The sequence below is a fragment of the Coturnix japonica genome, chromosome 1 (genome assembly GCF_054131305.1).
Source record: "Coturnix japonica strain WE chromosome 1, WE-NBRP24, whole genome shotgun sequence".
NCBI classification, from domain to species: Eukaryota; Metazoa; Chordata; class Aves; order Galliformes; family Phasianidae; genus Coturnix; species Coturnix japonica.
The window spans coordinates 157,100,917-157,122,131 of NC_140663.1; positions in this window are offsets into that span (position 1 = coordinate 157,100,917).

The following is a 21,215-nucleotide window of genomic DNA, read 5'->3' on the forward strand; positions in this document are numbered from 1 at the left end:
GAAAACTGTAGCCACTGTAATCAAGAATTATTTACCCAGTCAATAAAACCAGACTGAAGCAACTGACATAAGGGAAATAGGCCCTGAATAACAGTGTTTTCAGAAGAGGGGGTTACCAAGGAACATTGCCACTGACAATGTGGTTGGTTCAAATGCTCTCTCAGTCCCAAAGTGCATCATGGGGTGATGCAGGTGATGCTGGGCTGAAGGTGTCTTGGGTTGTGTGTATGTGTTGGTTGGATCTCCTACCTGGGAAATAAGAGGAACATGAAAGATAATATCTGTGGACTGTGATGATCCAAAGGAAACTGCCAGCCCAGAAACTCCCTGCTTATTGATCAGACAGCTTTCAGGCTGTTGCATTTTGTGATGAATTCCAGAAGATTTGGGTCTTCTTTACCCAGCCATAACCAGAGACAAAAGGAGTTTTCTTATTTTCTCCAGCAGTTACTGGGTTTACTTTATTAAAGAAGCAGTATGTAGAAGTAGCGCATCCTTAACAGTATTTTCCAGAGAGCACCCAAGGGAAAGAAAATCATTTCTATAAATCTCAATCCAGAAGCAATTTGGCATGCATAAAAAAGCAAAATGATGCTTTATATGCCTTGGCTGACATTTACAAGGATACCAGAAAACATCTCAGAGCTATCTGGCTTGCCCTAACCTATTCAGGGATGAGTAATTTACACGTCAATGCCAAGTCCAGTTCTGTGTACACTTCAAGGTATGAACTGTTGATAATGGTCGTGTTTAACTCTGGATTTGTTTTTTTTTCCCCCTCTGCCTATATTAGATTACACAGAATGTCTGACGTAGCCTTGCATAATATTCACAGCATCACGTAATGGCAGAGGTGGGAAGAGACGTGGGTCCATCTGGCCCAGGCTCTGATCAAGCAGGGGACTCAGAGCAGGGTGCCCAGGAGTCCATACTCCCAAGCCTACGATACATATGCCTTGATGTCCTGATGTCTTGACAGCATGTGGGTGACAAAATGTGGTTAAAACAAAGTAATGAGTACATATTTAATTAATACTGCATATTATTTTTCCAGGTATCACTTAAAATCTTCCTGCATATAAATGACTGTGTTTGAGAAACGCAGATGTGTTGAATCTTACAGCTGTACTGAGCCAGCTCTAGGTAATACAGATTTTCTCTCTCTTTGGCAGGGCTCTGATAAGGAGGAAGCGGTTGTGTGAGTCAGGCTACCAGGATGAATAAGAATTTTCAAGACTTGGATTGTCATGGCATAGCTTTAAGCTCTAAGACTGCCTTTTTGTTTAGCTTTGATATAATCTTCTCAAGCTCTGCTAATAACAAGAAAACCAGCCAATGTTTTCTTCCATGACTGCAGCTGAAAATAACACACAGCATAAAGGTGCAGCTGCAATTGAAACGGTTTTCAGCTTTAGGAGCTCTAAGTACCTGTGTCCATGTTGAAGTCACTTGCTTAGTTATTCAGCCTGTCTTTCCTTCCTGTCCACAAAGGACCAGTTTCTAAGCGCATTCCCTACCAAGGAAGACACTTAGGATGCAGCTTGTACACACCCACCAGGTGTGAGTCACTGTGCTGATAGATCCTCATTTCTCTCTTGTTTTCACTGCTTGGCAACTAAGTTAAGTTACACAAGTGCAAATAAGCAGTGAATGACATCCGTCAGATCTGACTGACCTCATTTTCTCATCTTCATGACCACGAAGTGAAAGCAACCTACAGAAATTACTAGATTTATGGCTGGGAAAAAAACCCCACAGCAAAGGTAAACAAGTGAGACCAAGCTGGAAAACCCACCTTTAAGTTCCTACATATGATCTAGATGATTTTCACAGTGCAACTGAATGGTGAGTGTCCCAGGTAGTGGGGCAGTAACAGAGCAATTAAAATGTTTCACTACGATCCCTATGACAGAAATTTGAACTTCAAGCAGTGTTTGCCCTGAAGGCTGTCCCCAGGACAGCTGGCTGCCAAAGGGTGTCTGCTCAGTGGGGCAAGGGATACACAGCAGCCTTATCCTACTAAACATATGGCTACCGACCCTTACCATGCGGTGCTGCATTCCTTCTGCATGGGAGAATCTTTGACCTTCATGAGAAATGGGAGGATCCAGGGATCTGCATAAAACCATAGGAATGGCTAGCAGAGAAACAGGTGTTCTGTTAACTGCTGTTGAAGCTTTTCCTGTGAATGAGAGGGCTTTAACCTCGTACGACTCACACAGCCTTTAATTGGAGCACAGTGGGAAAGGCACCTGCCTGCCGCAGCTTTCTGTCCTGTCAGTAAGCACCTCCCTCATATCAGACCAGTTTCAGTTGTCTCCTAGAAGTGTATCATTTTGTTGAGCGATAAATGGAACTGTGAAATACTGCCTGTAATCAGCGCCCATTATTGCAAAGCTCATTAAATTCCTGACAAGTCTAGAGTTGACAGCACTTTAATTTTGCTTTATTGCCTCATTTTATCTCACCAATTTCTTTCTCTGATTTACTGTTAATAATGAAAGACAGCAGAAATGCACTGTGTTTGAAAATCAGAAAAATAAGTATTCATCCTTCTAAAAATCCCTGATTTAGGCAATAGGAACAGTGAGTATCAGACAGTGCAAGCATTGAGAAGGTGATTAAACTTTAATAAAACTGTCAACTGAAATAAACCAATCTCCTGACAAAACATTCTGCTTGCCAGGTGCTGGATTTTTGCTGTTAAAGAATTCTCTTTCAACAGTCTGTTTCAATGTGCAGCAGACTAATGTTGTGACTGCCAAGTCACAATTTGGTTTTGTGCATGATCTGTTGAGTCTCAGTAACAAAAAAAAAAAAAAAAAAAAAAGACTGCTAAAATAACACATTTGGAACCCACCACAGCAACTACAATATAGAATGAACGCACTAACATGTATTGAATGGCAGCAAAGTTATTCCTATCTCTGACTGCACCAGGGAGCCTTTGGAGCCTGGTCTCTGCTCAGTGCCTTCACAGAAGGGTCTGATTCTTCAGCCATGTAGTCACTAACAACTGCCCATAACTACCAGTCTGATTTGACACATGCTTCCAGCTTTATATATATATATATGTATATATATATTTTGTGTTTTCATTTGCATTTGATTATCAAAAATCCAGGGCAGTGAGAAATCAAACACATACATCCACGTTCAAAATCGATAACCCCTATGGCCACCTGCAGCAACTTTTTACTGAAGTTCAGCACAGACCTGTCCAATAAGCACTAAAAATTATTCTTTATTAGTGCATTCATAACTTCTAGCTGATTTGCCCTGCAGTGCCTGTAGTAGCAATAGTACAGAGCTGCAGGTGAGCTAACACGCAGCCATTTGCAAAGAACTCGTTCCAGCGATGCTGCCTTCGTTCCATCGATGCTGCCATCAGAGTATGACTGAGGTAGAAAAACACCACTAAGATCATATACTCCGATCACCAGCCCATCCCCACCACACCCACTAACCACATCCCTCAGTGCCACATCTCTACGGTTCTTGAACACCTCCAGGGACGATGACTCTACCACCTCCAATAAGTGCCAGCTGTGTGATTACATGCCGAACTTCCTTGGGTGTTCTTCAGTATCCTCTTGAGAGGAAATCAAAGTTGAGTGTCTTGAAAGCTGGGATGTTCCCAGGAGACTCTTGTTCCTGTTAATGAGAACATCACCTCACAAGGTTTTGCCTTGCACAGTTCCTACTGTTTCATTGGTGAAAGAGGAGGGAAGGCCTCTTGGAAAGACTTTTTATCTTCTTCCCTCTTTCTTGCCTCTTGGTTGTTGTTCCTGCTCCTTGCAACTTGCTTAATTGACTTTGCAGCAATGCCATCATGTATGTACCTTGTACAACCTTTTCTGTAGAAGAAAAGCACTGCAAAGAAAGATCATAGTAAGAAAAATAAGCTGCACTAAACTTACTTAAGGAAAAAGAATTTTTCCTACCTTTGGCAATGGCTTTGAGAAGAATGTAGCTTGAAATAAAGCGAGGTGGCTTGTTGGCAATTGAAAGTAATAACTGAATGAGACACAGATCAGTGAAAGTGTTAAGATGTTAAGAAAAATCAGCCCACTTAGACAGCTAAAGTTGAAGGACTGCCGTAACTGTGAGAACTAAATGACACATTCAAACCTGGATAATGGATGGTGCTTATAAACTTCTTTTCTTATTATTTATACTCAAACAGTGTTAAAAGCACCTACAGATCTGAAATAATTTGTCCTAATTTATCCCTGATGCAACTTAATTATAATTGGTCTGTCATTTCTGACATTACTTAATTTAATCCATGATAAAGAAATCGCAGCAGGGATCCAGCCTCCTACGTGGAAGAAAAGAGTGCTCACAGGTTATGAGTAAGGAGAAATCAAGACATTTTCAAGGAAAAAATAAAAATCACTCTCTGTAGAGAGAGCCATATTAACTGCCTTGCCTTGGATTCAGCTGAATATACTGCCAGAGAGTCTCACCATGGGCTGACAGTGAGCTCCATTACCCCACTCTTACAGTAATAAACCCCCTTGTATCTGATGCTTCATGGTGATGCAGGTTAGGATTGGGCCAATAGTGGGCCAAGTTTCTCCCGAGGGAAGCAGAGGGGCAGCGCTGAGCTCTGCTCTGTGTGACAGGGACAGGGCAAGAGGGAACAGCATGGAGCTGCATCAGGGGACGGGCAGCTGGGGGTGCGGGAAAGGGTCTGCACCAGAAGGTGGTGGGCATGGAACAGCCTGCACAGGGCAGTGGGCACAGCCCTGAGTGATGGAGTTCAGTGAGTGTTTGGAGAGTCATAGAATCATAGAATCACAAGGTTTGAAAGGACCTACAAGATCATCTGGTCCAACCGTCTTCCCTTTATCATACCTACAGAAAATCCCTAACCCATATCTCCTAGCTCCCTATCCAGACACTTCTTGAACACTGTCAGGGATGGCGACTTCACCACCTCCCTGGGCAGCCATTCCAGTGCCTGAACACTCTCTGAGAGAAAAAGTTCTTTCTTGTGCCCAGTCTAAACCTCATCTGATACAACTTATGGCCATTTCATCGGGTCCTGTTGCCTGGCAGAAGAGACCAAGCCCCTCCTCATCACAACCTCCCTTCAGGACATTGTAGAGTGCAATGAGGTCTCCCCTGAGCTTTCAGACCTAGAGTTTGGATTTTGGGAGGTGCTGTGTGAAGCCATGGGTTGGACCCGATGATCCAATCAATGAGTGTCCCAAAGTAAGATGGAAGGAAATTTCATGTCATTTCCCTGAGAAAGATGATGGAAATCTTACCTTGCCTCTGTGCCCTCATCACTACATCTCCAGAGCAGTAGTCAGGGCAGGTCTTTGTGAGAATATCTTCCAGCAGAAGAATTAAAATGTAAATTGACCATGACACTGGCAAATATAATCATTTCAGTTTTTGAGCAGAGCAAAAAATATATTTACATAAAACATACTTCAGGCTTCTGATCAGAACTAATATACACCTTAATTTCTGTACACAGTCACAGGATGGTTGGGGTTGGAAGGGACCTCTGGAGGTCACCTGGGCCAACCCCTGCTAAAACCGTGACTCTCAGAGCAGATAGACCAGGGCCACATCCAAGTGGAGATATTGGTGTTCAACTCACAGGAGTCAGGATTTTTTGTCTGCTAAAGACTTTAAACCATTTGGCGCTGTTTGTCTTCCCACAGAGTGATGTATGCTTTTCACAGAAATATATGTGAGTCACTGGAAACAGTAATTTTCTTTCTGCAAATTCTTACTGCTAGTTTACAGGTTGAGGAAGCAAACTGTCCTGGCATCACATTCCCCTCCTGCACTGGCTTATAACCCACAGCCTGAAAACAAAGCATTCTATCAAACTGAATTTTGCTGGTTTGAAGGAAGATGCAGGATGTCATCTCTCCTTTGCATGCTTTTATCACCATTGGAACAAAGATTTTGATTCCTTTTATCTCCTTTTGATGAACAAAAAAAAGACAAACCACAGGATGTGAAGGTTCAAAGGAATGCTGAAGCACACAGCCAAAAAACTGAACCAAAGTGTCTTTCAAGGCATAATTCATGTACCTGTTGGTCGATGTAAATTTTGACCCTACTGCTTTAAGATCCAAAGCACTGATCTGGTCCTCCAGACACAAACTCTTTTGCAATACCTGCATGACTGTGATGGAGCAGCACAGTGGTAACTGCCACACACTGCTGGGTCACACAGCTGATGTAGCACTGCTGCTGTGATGTGCAGCCATGCCAACTGGGGCTGGTGCACGCAATGACTTGTACAAACTCATAGATAGCAAAAGCAAACACACGGGAGGCCACTCTCTTCCATTGGTAACAGTTTGTGTAAGCAGACTAATAAAAGACTGTTTAACAAGAGATGTCTTCTTCATACATCTATTGACATTTGTTTATTGAACAGCGCAGAATGTTTACTTGCAGCTTCCAAATGATACTGGCCTCAGAAGGGAAGAACAGATGAGTAATGGGTGCTGCTTCTTTACTTGCTGCCTCCAAAGTAGAAACTGTGTGTTTGTCCAGCTTTAATTAGAGGTCGGTAAAGTGACAGGCTTTGTTTTCATTTCCAAGAGCATGAGACACTATTTCTTTGAGTGAATTTAATTTTTTAACACATGAATTGTTTGTAAAAAGGTCTGTATTAGGAGCAGTGAGGTATTATTAATGATTTTCTGGCTTGGAATTTGCTTGAAGGGCAGACAAGCAAATTCAAGGTGATTGCAATGTGCAATTTAAGCTGTAATGCAGTCTCCTAATAAGAGCTTATATCTGCTTAGTGCAATGATGACTGCTGAGAAAGATAATACACATCCAGAAACTAAAGCAATGGAAAAAGATGGTATCGTGTCACATTATTCAGTATTACTTTGCCTGTCAGTAGTATTATGCCTTTTTTCTAAAGGAACCAAACTAGGGGAAAAAAAAAAACAACAAAACAACCAGAAATAAGCAGGGTTTTGAAATCGCTTTTGACAGTGATAATAAAATATTTCTACAGAACATTTCATTCAGTAGAGCTTCTCACCCAGAGATTTTTAGTTAATTGAAGGCACTAGAAAAAGGAATCACAAAACTCTTTCATTTCTGAGGCAGAAGCCCTAGCAATCCTACAGGAAATGTGTCCTTTAATTTTCTTTTTAATACCATACATGCTAGTGCACTTTGCAACCACCTTGCAAGTGTGGCACATTGCAGGCATTCTCCTGTGGCAGTTCCAACTCTAAAGGAGTTAGAAAGAAAGATCAGCACATCTACACGTTTAAACAGTATATATCATAAAAAGCTAGATTTTTCTGCAATAATGACAAAATTAATCCAAGAAACTTCTGAATCATCTCTGCTTTGATGCACGTATTTCCAGCATAATTGACCAAACTGATTTAATTATACTAATTGGTTGCCCAAGGTGCTAACTTTAGATTGACTAAGATGAACATGAATGCTTTTTGGATGATCACTTTCCTGCTTCTGCTGGCAACACTAATTTGGCTGGCATACCAGTCAAAATGCCCTTGGCCTTCTCGGCTACCTAGGCATATTAATTTTATTTAATATAGAATGAAGTCTGCTGTATATAGAATAAAGTCTAGGATCATCCGTGCATGTTGTCATCAGGTGTAAGTTATACAAGGAAGGGTAATCAATGCTGGCTAATAAGTGAACAGAATCTGGGAGGCTATAGGTGGATGAATAGTCTTAGAAGGGAACATCCTCTCTGTTTGCATAGAGAAATACAGTACTTGCCTCACCTGACACTTTATAGGAGTTTATTAGTATTGAATGCCCTTGAAGCAACTACACTGTGAATAGCCCTAGAGGCACTGTTGCTAAATTTTGTGGTCCTTAATCAGGATTAAAGTATCTGATTTAGTTAAGGTAACGTCTGTAAATTGTCCTCTCTCAGCGCAGATGGAAAACACTGACAACAAAGCGCAAAATAATTCATTCACTTGGCCATCCATTCAAACTCTTCCTGAGAAGCATTTTTGATATACAGTTTTGTGCTTTTTTTTGTCTGTGCAGGGGTAAGATTAGAAAAGTGAATGACCATGAAGATTCGAATTTGGTGAGGGACATGCAAGGCAATAAGAAGGGCTTCTGCAGGTGTATCAGAATCAAGAAGACAAGGGACTTTGATAGACTGAAGAAATGGGGCAACAAGAATCTTGTTTATCTCAGCAAAAGGAAATCCAAAGCCCTGCACCTGGGTAAGGATAAACCTATACATCAATGCAGCCACAAACTGAATACAAGAAACTCTTTTTAAGCACGAAAATAAAGCTTGTTTTTGTTGTTGTTGCTAGGGTAATTAAACACTGGAGCAGGACACCCAAATGGGTTGTGCAGTCTTTATCCTTAGAGATATTCATAACCAAACTGAACGTGGCCCTGAGCAACAGCTCTGGCTGGCCCTGCTCTTTGCAGGGGTCTTGGATTAGGCAGTCTCCAGAGGTCCTTTCCAGCCTCAGCAATTCTGTGTTCTGTGATAATTTACAACATAAGGGTAACTATAAGCCTCTACTACAGAATTTCCTGATAGTATGAGTTCTTATTTGGGTGTTATCTGTAGACTGATCAAGTATTCCTTGCCTTTCATTTACCTAAAATCAAGTGTCATATAAACTAGTTTAAAGCAAATGATTAATCTTCACCCTTTCAATGCCTCTCCAAAAGAAGTGTGCTACTGAAAGCTGCTTATTGGACTGTCAAGGCAATTATTAGATAAAGGCCATGCTGAGCTTTGCATCAAGAATTAGGAGCACATATCATGTTTCCAATGTTACCAAAAGCTCTATAACATTCAACAAGTGATTTCAGCAAAACCACCAAAATTTGTGTCATAACTGCTAAGACGCATCCCTCTAAGCTGTTAACATGTACATGTACTCCATTGACTGGGCCCACTCTTTTGCTGACAGTGATATGCTGCAAGAGATGAGCAGTTCTGTGAGGAGAGATGAACTGCAAGATAAGGCTGGCAATGAGGCAGGAAGGGTAGAGATCCATGAACTAGGACCATATCCCATTGTACCAAAGAGGATCAGAGCAGGTCCAGGAATGGCAACCATGATCAACCAAAGGCCTTGATCACCAGAAAGGTCTGTGGCAACAGTCCAGTGTCCAGTGTCAAGCCAGGAGGGTAAGTGAATGGAGCAGAGCCAGGGCCAGTGCAGCACAAGTCTGGGTGCAGGACACAGGTACATCCCTACAGTGCAGCTCAGACAGGGCTCACATGCAGCCCCTGAACTGAGGAGGAGGCACCCAGCAAGGTTCCTCAAGGATCTTTCTCACACAGCTCCTACCAAGCAGCTGGACTTAAGGTTACAGCTCCATCGTGCCAGAGATGGCCTTGAACAGACAGAGCCATGGAGAGGATATAGGGGAAGAAGTTGCAGAGCACTTATATGTGCTAAGGGCTGTGACACAAATCTGGCATATATCTACTAGTTTCTAATTCTTTGTCTGGAAAGCTTACTCCCAGGCTCAAAATACTTCTGAGCAGCTTGGTGTTGTGCCATCCAGTTGTCCTCCACATCAGATTAAATTTTGAGGTCTTTTGAAGTTTCCTTCCACATTACTTGATCTTCTTCCATGAGGCTCCCAGCTTTGGAGGGTTGTGACCCTGCATATCAGGTGCTCCAGGGGCAAAACAATAAGAAGGCAAAGGCATTCTGCAAAAAATTGGTTAACCAAAGGAAACTTTACTCTTTGAAGTACTTTCTGTACTGCAGTACATCAGTCACCAGTCACAGGCAGCATTTGGATAATGTTGCCTGTGAAAAAGACCTGTCCTAAGTCTAACCAAGTAACATCAGTCAATGAACAAAAAGTGACTAACAGCTGATTTAGTGCATTTTGATCTGGTTTGTTTATGTACATGCTTTAAACATGTAATTATTGTCCCTGCTCTGCCATGCCGTGCCTTGAACATTAAGCAATATTTTAAAGGACTGGTGACAGAGAAGCACAGCATGACACAAATCACTCAGGGTCAGAAGCTACATAGTCACTAGCTTGTCAACGCAGGCAGAGTGGTGGCAGACTTAATTCAGCCAGAAAAATGTAAGCCATGGAGAAACTGAATCTGTGAACTTGAATGAGACAGACAAAAATCATCAGTCAATGGATGGACATCAGCACTTTCTTATTTTGTTGATGTCTACTTATTTTGACAAGAGTATAATTTGTCTACTACTGATGAAGAAGCAATTGGCCCTTATTTAATGCAAGAATAGTGTTTTAATAGCTTCCAAGTTATACTGCAGGAGCAGAGCTTTAACACCCCATCCTGAAATGAATATTGTCAATACCTGCATTACACAGTGGTGTAAAACTGCCATTTACAGAAGGATGTTTCAGCTTGAATTAAATGGTACATACGTGAATCAGAGGAAAAAATTGAAAATCCATGGTGACTTTGAAGACAAAATGGCACTGGAGGACTTGATGCACCAGGCTTAAAACCACATGGAAGAGGGGAAGGTCATACAAGAATATCAACTCTTTCCAAATGTTTTTGACCATAGTTCTGTACAGAAGGCAAATGTTGACAATACTGAAGAATGCTGGTCTGCCAAAAGATCAAAAGCTGAGGTCAAAGATTCTAATACAAGAAATCAAGAGAGATGGTGGGAGATGATGTAAGCTCACTTATCCTGTGTGTTTCAAATCAGACTTGGCAAAGAACTAGAGTTTGTCTCACCTCAGATATACATAATCCAGTTAATACACAATTCAGTTCCGTAGAACTTAACTCAAATTTAGGTTGAATTTGGGATGTTAATTTCAGTCCAAAATCATTTTTCCACACTCACTGTTCTCACACCTGTCAGTTAAAAATATCTACAGGGACAATTTTGTTTTAAAATATTTCAAATGAAACAAGAAAACTGCATAAAACACATAACTACCCATCCTTGAAACCTAGAGAAAGCCACTCTGCTCTTGAACACCTGTATTGTTACTCAGTTGTCTTTTGGAAATGTTCGTAAAATGAATGCAGCAGACATGAACAACTTCCACTTGAGTAAATATGTATTGAATATATATTGAACTAAAAATGTTTTACACGTAAAAACAAGTTGGAGAGAATTAATGTCTTCAAATATATGTTTTATTTAAATTATAACTAAGTAATCATTTAAATTATAACTAAGTAATCATTTGAACACTCCATGATGGAACATGGCATATTGTGAGGAAAGCTAATTCAGCTTTCACTGCTACAGCTGACCTTGTGTGGAGATGTCATTTTCCTGGAAGATGTAAACCACCATTTTACAAATGCTTGTCCTTCATTTTGCACAGAAGTGTACCTTTCTCACTACACCTTAGTTTTGCAGGCCCTCTGTTCTCAGTGAAGAATGTTGTTCCAGCCCCACTGCCTGTATAAGATTACAAAGAAAGGAAATCCACTACACACAACAGAAATAGTTTAGAGAGTGCACATAAGATTGGTAGGGTGTTGGCAAACAAGGTTGTTTTAAGAAATTCCTGCACTCCCCACCCCACTTGTTCCCACTGCTCCACGGCTGCACCTCCAGTACTGCGTCCAGTTTTAGGTCCCTGGAGCATGTTCAAAGAAGGGCAGCAAAGCTGGTGAGGGGTGTGGAGCACAGGCCTTATGAGGAGCAGCTGAGGATTGTTCAGACTGGAGAAGAGATGACTCAGGGGAGACCTTACTGCTCTGTGTAACTACCTGAAGGGAGGCTGTAGTGAGCTGGGGGTTGGCCTCTTCTCTCGTGTCATTAGTGACAGGACTAGAGGGAATGGCTTTCAAGATGTGACAGGGAAGGTTCAGGCTGGACATTAGGAAATACACCTTCTCTGAAAGAGTGGTCAGGCAGTGGAATGGGCCGCCCAGGGAGGTGGTGGAGTCACCAACCCTAGAGGTGTTCAAGGAATGTTTGGACACTGTGTTGAAGGACATGGTTTAGTGAGAACTATTGGTGATGGGTGGATAGTTGGACTGGATGATCTTGAAAGTCTTTTCCAACCTTGGAAATTCTGTGATTCTGTGAACTTGCAAGAAGGAAAATGAAAAGGTATTTTTATCCTACAAGTACAGATTTCAAACAAGATTAATTCCCTAACAGTACATATTGAGAACTATTGAGAACTATGCACATAAAAATCTGTGCTGAGTCATCAACCCCTGATCAGGTGGCCTGTAGTAGACAATTACAGAAAATTTACAACTTACAAAAATAAAGAAAATTCAGAAAGCTCTTAGTCTATTGATTAGCAAGCAGTGCAGTCAGAATTGGGCTGTAAGAGTAGAATTATTGACAATAAACTTAATGGTACATTTTTGTTAATAAAATCCTTCTTCAGAACTCAACATTATCATTTCAAGTAGATATGTCCATAGTATCACAGATTCATAGAATCAGAATGGATTGGATTGGAAGGGACCCCAAGGATAATCACGTTCCAACCCTCTTGCAGCAGGCAGGGCCACCAACTTCCTGAGCAGGTACTACACCAAGTTGCCCAGGGCCCCATCCAATCTGATCTTTAACACCTCTAGGTGTTGAATACTTCTTGGATATCTCCAATATAAACTTCAGTGTTATGCAGAAATACTAAAAATATGTTTAAAGAATGCATCTAGCATACCAGCATCACAGAGTTCCACTCAGCCTAACTTATTTTAAGAAGCAAACCGAACTAGGTCTGGTACCCAAAAAATCCTGAATATAAGTATAAATATCTCTGTGTGCTATTGTGTGCAGTGTAGATGGACCCTGAGCATCGCCTGATTTTCAGTGCAGTATTATTTGATTTCAAGCTGACACCTCTGCATACCACATAGCTAGACTGCTTTGCTTTCTGCAGTTTAGTCTACGTGCTGGAGATAAGAAAGTACAAAGAGCAGCAGAAAAGGTTTTATCAATGGTGCCTCCAAGGACACTGAAACTGAAATTCATAAATAATTGAACTATGATAGTAGTACTAAACTCAGCCCTGCTTTAATGCTGAGGCCACAGCAACAGCTTAGCAGAAAAGACAACATGTCTAAAGGTTTGAATGTGGCTCTGAACAGTTCCATAGTTTTCTAGGACTACTCATCTCTATTCCCTGCTGCCTTTAGTCTCCATACAAAAGGCAAATCCTTCCAGTGGGTGAGCTTGCTCTTTGTTCTCTATGTCTACACAGCCCTTAGCACACAAAGGTCACAGGTGGGGGGATTTTAGGAAATACCATCTCACTAGTAAATGAATATATAATTTTATAAGACTGAGAGTAAGTAAAGAATTTGTGATTCTGTCCATGCACCAGCCAACACTCTCAAGACTAAATAACTCAAGAATGCATCTATTCTAGCTCCTAGAGTATCTTCTGAGGGAACAGAAAAGTGTTCAGAGTACTCAGCTTCCAAAATGCTCCCTCAAATGTCTTAAATGATCCAGAGATGTCACTGGTCATTTAGGCAGCATCTTACATCCAACAGTAAATATCCCATAAAGCTGCATAGCACAGATGACTGTCTCTCCTGACAGAGAGGAATCAGTTCAGCACAACTCCACGTGCATAAACTCAGCAGCATAAATAGCACATCTCCTTCATCTGAGTTACTTAGTTCCTGCCATAGTTCATCAGATTTACAACCAAAGCCACTACCTTTCTCCAGCCCACACAGATCCCACTCGCACTCCACCAAAGTCCACTTCTTACAAAGTGATGGTCTCAATGTGGAAAGATCCCTTACAATACCTGTGATCAGTGCCTGATTCACACCAACAGAAAGTCAACTGGGGAAAGCAGCACATCTGTTGACCTGCCTGCCCTTCGTTACCCCTTTTAGATGAATTCACAGCCATGCTCACTCTATCTTTTGTACAATGAGTAGATAAGAAAAATATTAACAAGTCTGACTGAGGTGGAATTTACTAATATACAAAACATTTCCCATGATATATAAAATTCACAGCCCAAACCTGCTTTGTACCCTTCTTTCTCATTCCCATACCTCCCTGTCTCACTTCTCTGTGCTTATTGCCTCACAGCTCCTTGCAGTTCTGATCTTCAGCTGAGTCCAGGCAAACCCTTTTTTTTAATAAAACATTAGGCATCCAAAGCTGCACATAGTTACAATGCAGACTTGTTTGTAAACAAGCCTTTGGGATATTGGACATGGCACAGAAAGCTGACAGGACCACATAGAGCCAACCTACAGCAAGAAGCTCACACTGCAAGATTGTGAGCCTCAGTGAGCCAGAGGAGAGAACTTCCCTGTCCCAGACCTTCCCAAGCTCACCTGCACATGGGTTGACATTAGGACAGGAAAGCTTGGATCACTGTGCTCAGTAGCCTGGACTGGCCAAACAAACACCTGCAGAGAGGAGAGAAAAAAATGTGATATTGTCCTGAAAGGTGTCCTTGTGAAGGACTTTGTTACTGTTCATAAATACATTGTTGGAGAAATGTTTTGTTACGTTTCTTAAGGGAATAAAATTTCTGCATCACCAAAACAAGCTCATAGTTGCATTTCACGACACCACCATTAATGTATATTTCCCTCTAGTACAGTCTGAAGAAACTTCCTGTGATTTGATGCCAAATCTCTTTTGCTATTCACTGTGTTTACAGATCAGCCTATTATCATAGAGAAGTTCAATAGCATTCGAATTTTACATTCAATTACAGTTGTACATTTATATTCAATTGCTTTTTTAATCAAATGAATGAGGTTTGGAAGGCTTTCTACTGAAAAGTGTAAAATGCAATAATTCAATATAAGAGTCAAGGCCTGATGACTCAACGGCAAAAATTCTTTTTTACATTGACTCAAATTTAAAGGAAATTGAATATATGTATTTATGCATAAGAATTCTATTACTTTATTTTATTGAAATATCTTCTTTACAAAATTCTCAGACTCAAAGAACCATATATAATAGCAACCTGCCTTGAAAAATGTATATATATTATCAGATTAAAAAAAAAGAGTTAAGTCATACATATCATACTCATTATCACTACAGCCAAATCAAACAGCACTGATTTGGACACCTAAACCTGGTGGACAGACTTTCATGTTTATCGGGTGTTCAGGCATTCTTATGCAGCACACTTCAAAACAGGAGCACGTCATTTATTTGTTACATAGCAGACAGGCTTTTCAGAGCATCTTTTAAAGAAGATTGCTTGTTTCAAAGCAATGTGAATACTGCCATCTAACGTTTCAATAGCAGTATATACTTTGTCCGGCCCTGTTAAACGTAGTTCTTATGTTTTAGTTTGGAATGGTTTGGAATGTTAATTGAAAAAGATACAGGCACCATTCATTGCTAGAGTAATATAAAATTATAAAATTCTATTTGGACAGCAAAGTGAAAAGAAGAACAATTCAAAGCTTCAAATTGCTGCACCAGAAGGTGAACAAGCTATTCATAGGATTGTAGAATCATAGAATGGTTTGGGTTGGAAGGGACCTTGAAGACCATCCAGTTCCAACCCCCTGCTATAGGCAGGGACACCTCCCTCTAGACCAGGTTGCCCAAAGCCCCATCCAGCCTGGCCTTGAGTGCTTCCAAGGAGGAGGCATCCACAACCTCTCCGTGCAACCTGTTCCAGTGTCTCACCACCTCACAGTAAAGAATTTCTTCCTGATATCTAGTCTAAACCAAATGGAGGCACTTTTGAATGCACATCACTGCATATTCAAGATGTTTACCCAGCAAGCTCCCTACCCAGTACCTCTTTGGGTAATTGAAAGTTGGATTCGTATGCTCAGGACTTGCCCAGAGAGAGAATGAGCCATTGATGGCTGAACACAAAGACTTGGAACCAGCAGAGTTATTTCCACAGCACATTTCAACATGCCATACAGAGCATAATACACAGAGTAGCGCAACACCAGATTGTTGTATGAGATTACTCAAGGGATATCTATGTTCTATCTGGCTGAGCTCCTGCACATTGGTTTGAGGAGTTCATTTGTATTTCAAAACAAACTGTGTCTTGTGATTCCTTCAACTTTCCTCCCTAGACTGATGAAAGCTTGTTTCATTACATGGCATGACATGTCACCTAATTAAACAATCAGTCTCACTTTTTAGTATGGAGGTAAGTATGAGCAAAGCTGTCCACTTCCCACCTGAAGAAGAAAAAGCCTACAAAAACCAGTGCACACACAATGGGACTAGAAGCAAAATCTATGCAAAGACAGACAAATCTTAAATCTAAAAGCCAGGAAATCTACATAAGCAGATATCATAGAATCATAGAATCATAGAATGACTTGGGTTGGAAGGGGCCTCAAGGATCATGAAGTTTCAACTCCCCTGCCTGGCAGGGCCACCAGACTTCCACATCTCACAGCTCATGTTTCCTACATCCTTACCAAATTTAAAACACAAAACGACATATAACCTTGCACAGGACTACTTCATAGAATTGTCTGGTCTGAAAACTGACCAACACCAGATTCATCAAAGGAAAATACAAAAACATACATTGCAACTTATGGAACAACAGCCCACAGATCCTTAATTCAAGCAAAAGATTTGCCTCGATTTCAAATTATGAAGGGTTAAGACAACACAAGGCAGAACTGCCACATGCAGGGCTCCAGACTGCTTCACTGAAATCATTAGGAAAGCAGATGTTCCCCCATGTCTTCTGTACCCAAATCCTGATGACAGTTGTTCTGACATGTAGTATATCACAAGGCCCTAATTCTGCCAGTATTTTTGGAAAAGCATACTTTGAAGTGTAGTGCTTTTGTACACATATAGACACACACACACACAGAGTTGACTGAAAATCACAGCTTCCTGTTACAAGATGAAGGGACTACATACCATAAAATGACTAAGTCGATTGATCACAGATGCTGAACCACTCAGCCATTAAGAAGCAATAGCAAAAGCAACGCTTCCTATCACTAGAGCTATACTTATTTTTCCGTTTTACACATCACTGCTTGATGGTGGTGTGAGCTACAAGAAACACTGAGTTATCTTTCACATTGCCTGAAAAAAATTCATTGTTGGCGATGTGAAAAAAAGCATGTGGACATCTGTTTCTCCTAAATATCAGGAGCAGTAAGAAAATGTTTTATTATGGGTACAGTATGAGAAATGCTGCTTCCTAATTCTGCATTTTTAATTTTCTGTGTGGCCACAAGCTCTAAAATCAAACGATCCAACAACTGGATACATTGCATAAGTCGCAATTACTTAATCATCGCATAAAGTTTCACTCCCAGACTTGTTAAGTGTAAATTTCCTTCTTATTTCGTTTTGGCCATTTTCATGGCCTCAAGTTGCGCCAAGGTAAGTTTAGGTTGGACGTTAGGAAACACTTCTTTACAGAAAGGGTGGTTAAGTACTGGAATAGGCTCCTCAGGGAGGTGGTTGAGTCATGATCCCTGGATGTTTTTAAGAACCATTTGGATGTGGTGCTCAGGGATGTAACTTAGCAGAGGGTTGTTAGAGTTAGGGTACTATGGTTAGGTTGTGGTTGGACTTGATGATCTTCAAGGTCTTTTCCAACCTGGGTAATTCTATGATTCTATGATTTTATTTCATTCTGTGTCAACAATGTATTTTGCACTTTTGGTGTGGGAGAAAAAGAAAAAAAAAAAAAAGAAAAAAAGAAATACATTTCAGTTACTTTCTGCAGTCTGACAGTATGTCAAATCTTTCTTCTGATTCTGGAAAACATAGAGCTGCTATCTCACAAAGCTATTCCAAGTGCTACAGAGGGGCACAACAGAATAACACATTAGCATTTTAATTTATTTTTCCTCTGAACAAGCAACATCCCAATATTGTCAGCAATGTGTGAGTAACCAGAGTACTCTGCTGTCATCTTCCACAGCAGGTTCAAGTTTAGCTACATGCTACCCAAGAGAAAAGCATTGTTTCTGCTAGTCTTTAAGGAGCCAGACATTTTCCTGGTAATTCTTTTCTGACCATTGTTGCCAACTTCCTTTTGTACTGCTGAATTAACAAATCGAACTGTCAGTCAAAGTGAAGTTAGTCTGTCCCCTATCTGCCTAATCTGAGCACACCTGTCTCCATTGCAGCAGACCCTGCTGCAGCACAGCCTTCAATGTCACTCTGACGGCTCTCCAGAAAGCTTAGGCTTGATTTGAGGACCACACTTGCAGCATCTCTGAAGGCAAGAAACATTAAACCTGGGGTCACCTAACATGAACTAGGTTTTATGTGCTTACTCTGTGGGTACCCTCATTCAACACAGGAATACTGCAGATTTAGGCAGTTAATGTTTCACAACTGCACAGTTGCTCACAGGGAAGGACTTCACACTTGAGATGGCTGGCAAATGACCAAATGCAAATTGCAGCTGATATCTGAATCTCTCTATGTTTATTTTTATTTTTCCAAAAGGCTTGAGCCTCTTCCCTTCCTGGACCATACTGATAACAGCCAGGTTAATCCAGTGCCTTCTGGGCCATGTGGAGTTTCAGATGAGGTCTCCTCGGGGGCCCGCTGCCCTTTCCAGATGTTTCATGCTCATCTGCTGTCTGGGTTGCAATGTGCATTACCTCTGCTTGTAGTTCAAGCCTATCAACATTGTGCATTCACACTGAGGATGGTTCTTGCACCTTAACAAGCTGCTGGTTCACCCTGAGTTCAGTAGTCACACCATTTTAAAGGCCTTTGGCTGACATTATTTCCATTTCTTCACTCTGCTGCAGGACAATTTGTCTACTAATGACTTAGGGCTTGAAGGCAGGAAAAAAGCTGATGAACATACATAGGTAAGAATTTCTACTTTTCTACCACATATATTTTTAACTATTATAAGCCATACAATGATTAGACAGCGTTAGTATGTTTCCATCAGTGTTTTGGGGGCTACTGACAACAAGCACTTAGTCTGCACAGCATGTATCCCATGAGATGTTTAACCAGGTCTCTGTCATACTGCCACTTGGTGTAAGGCAATGAAGTTGATTTGTAAACCAGTAAGTGGTTTTGGAGAATCCTTGCATGTTCTATTCACAGCCTCACAACCCCCACATTCGCTAACTTTCACAGGTTGTTTTGGCATGCCACAATGACTTTACTGTTTGAACGAGGTTTTAAATAACTTGGACATACGCACAGACACATAAGCATACATGTTGCCTATCTCATGTAAACATTTGTGTACTATTAAAGCATTAAAAAGTGAGATTTGGGGAAACTGATTTTTGTGAAAGTGTATACAAAAATTAAGCAAGCACACTGTGGTTGCTTTGTTTAAAATCACTGAAGATACAGCTTGCCACAAACCAACCATTTGCAAATGAGGATGAAGACTGTCACCAGAATAAACACACTGTCAAATTTTCGCAGATTCAGGTCAGGCAGAAGCAGCTTATTTCTACTGCAACAGGTGAGGTTCATCCCTCTATCTATGCAAATCCTGACTTAAAAGCAGAAATGCAAGTGCTTACATCCACTTCCTGCAGATACAGTTCACTTTGTGATAAGTGTCTGATATGGCAGAGCAGCACCTGCACAGATGGAGACTTTGTCACAATGGATGTGCCTGCGTGTTTCTGATAACTGAGAACATGCAGCCAGGTGGCCTTGATGTGCATCTGCTCTGTTTATTCTCCTCTCACTGCTGATGCTGCTGTGTCCTTTACCAATTTTTGGCCTAACAAGGGCTGTTCCCACAAGACAATCTATTGCTATATCAGGGGAGGGGCAGGTTAAGGAAAAGTTCTGCACTAGAGGGCGGTGGGCATGGAACAGGCTGCCCAGGGCAGCAGGCATTGCCCTAAGCTGCTGGCTTTCAAGAAGCTTTTGGACACTGCTCCAGGCTTGATTTTTGCGTGGTATGTAGAGTCAGGTGTTGAAAACAATAATCCTTATGGATCTCTTCCAACTCAAGATATTCTATGATTCTGTGATTCTATAGAAGAGACTATGCCTGTTTCTAGAAAAAGCTGAACTAGTGAAAATGCTGAGTTCTCTCTACTGACTGAAATGAATGCTAAATAATACTTTTTTTCTCTTGAGGAGGAATCCTTTCAAGTGATCTATGTAAACTGCTTGCAGCTTATGCACTTACAGGCATATAAAAAACCAGTCTCATCACTTACAAGTTTTTGAGACTGATCTGTGTTTCAGTCATCTTTCAAATGACTTATTTCTATTTTCTGAGCAAACCGTGTATTAAAGAAATAACAAAATGGAAGTGGGTGAGTTCTGAGATGAAGAATTATACATTGATCTTACACTTCCCTAGAAATCCATTTATGGCCACTACTTCGATACTTTTTTTTCTATTTAGAGACCAGTTTTCATTTCACTGAATCACAGAAAAAAAAGATCAGGCTCGAAGGGATCTCTGAAGGTTGTCTAATCTGACCCTCTGCTCAGAGCACAACCAGCAATGAAGCTTCACCATGTTGCTCAGGGTCTTGTCCAGCTGAGCTGACAACACCACAGGGCTGGAGGACAAACTGCCAGTGTCTGAATACTTGCATAGTTAAAAATAAGAAAGCCTATACTGACTGAAAAATATCTTAGTGTCACCTGGAATCATAGAACAGAATCACGGAATCATCAAGGTTTGAAAAGACCTCTAAGATCATCAGGTCCAACTGCTGACCCATTACTACAATGCCTACTAAGTCATGTCTCTCAGTGCCATATCTACCCTTTTCACAGAATTCCTGGGTCATTTTTTGCACTGGAAACTACAGTGTGACACATTTCTAGAGACAACCCAGACCTAAATGGGGCATAGAGATAAACTCATCATCCAGGACTGGGGTCCTGGACGCAACTGGATGGGGCTGCCACCTACTAAATACATAGTTCACCACAAACCTCATATGTTTTGTGGACCTGAGGGTGCCAAAGGTTGATTAACACTCAGCAGAGTCAGTTAAAAGCAGGCACAGCCTTCAGACAGCAGCTTACAGTCCCAAAGCACCTCTGGAAGCACCAGCACAGGGAGAACCTTGCACAAGCGCACACATGAAATCACAGAATTGTAGGGGTTGAAAGGGAGCTCTTGAGTTCAACCCCCTGCTAAAGCAGGTTCCCTACAACACTAGGTTGAGCAGGAAAGCATCCAGAAGGGTCTTGAATATCTCCAGAGAAGGAGACTCCACAGCCTCTCTGGTCAGCCTGTTCCAGTGCTCTGTCACACTAATAGTAAAGAAGTTCTTCATCATGTTCAGATAAAACTTCTTGTGCTCCAATTTCTGCCCACTGTCCTTTGTCCTG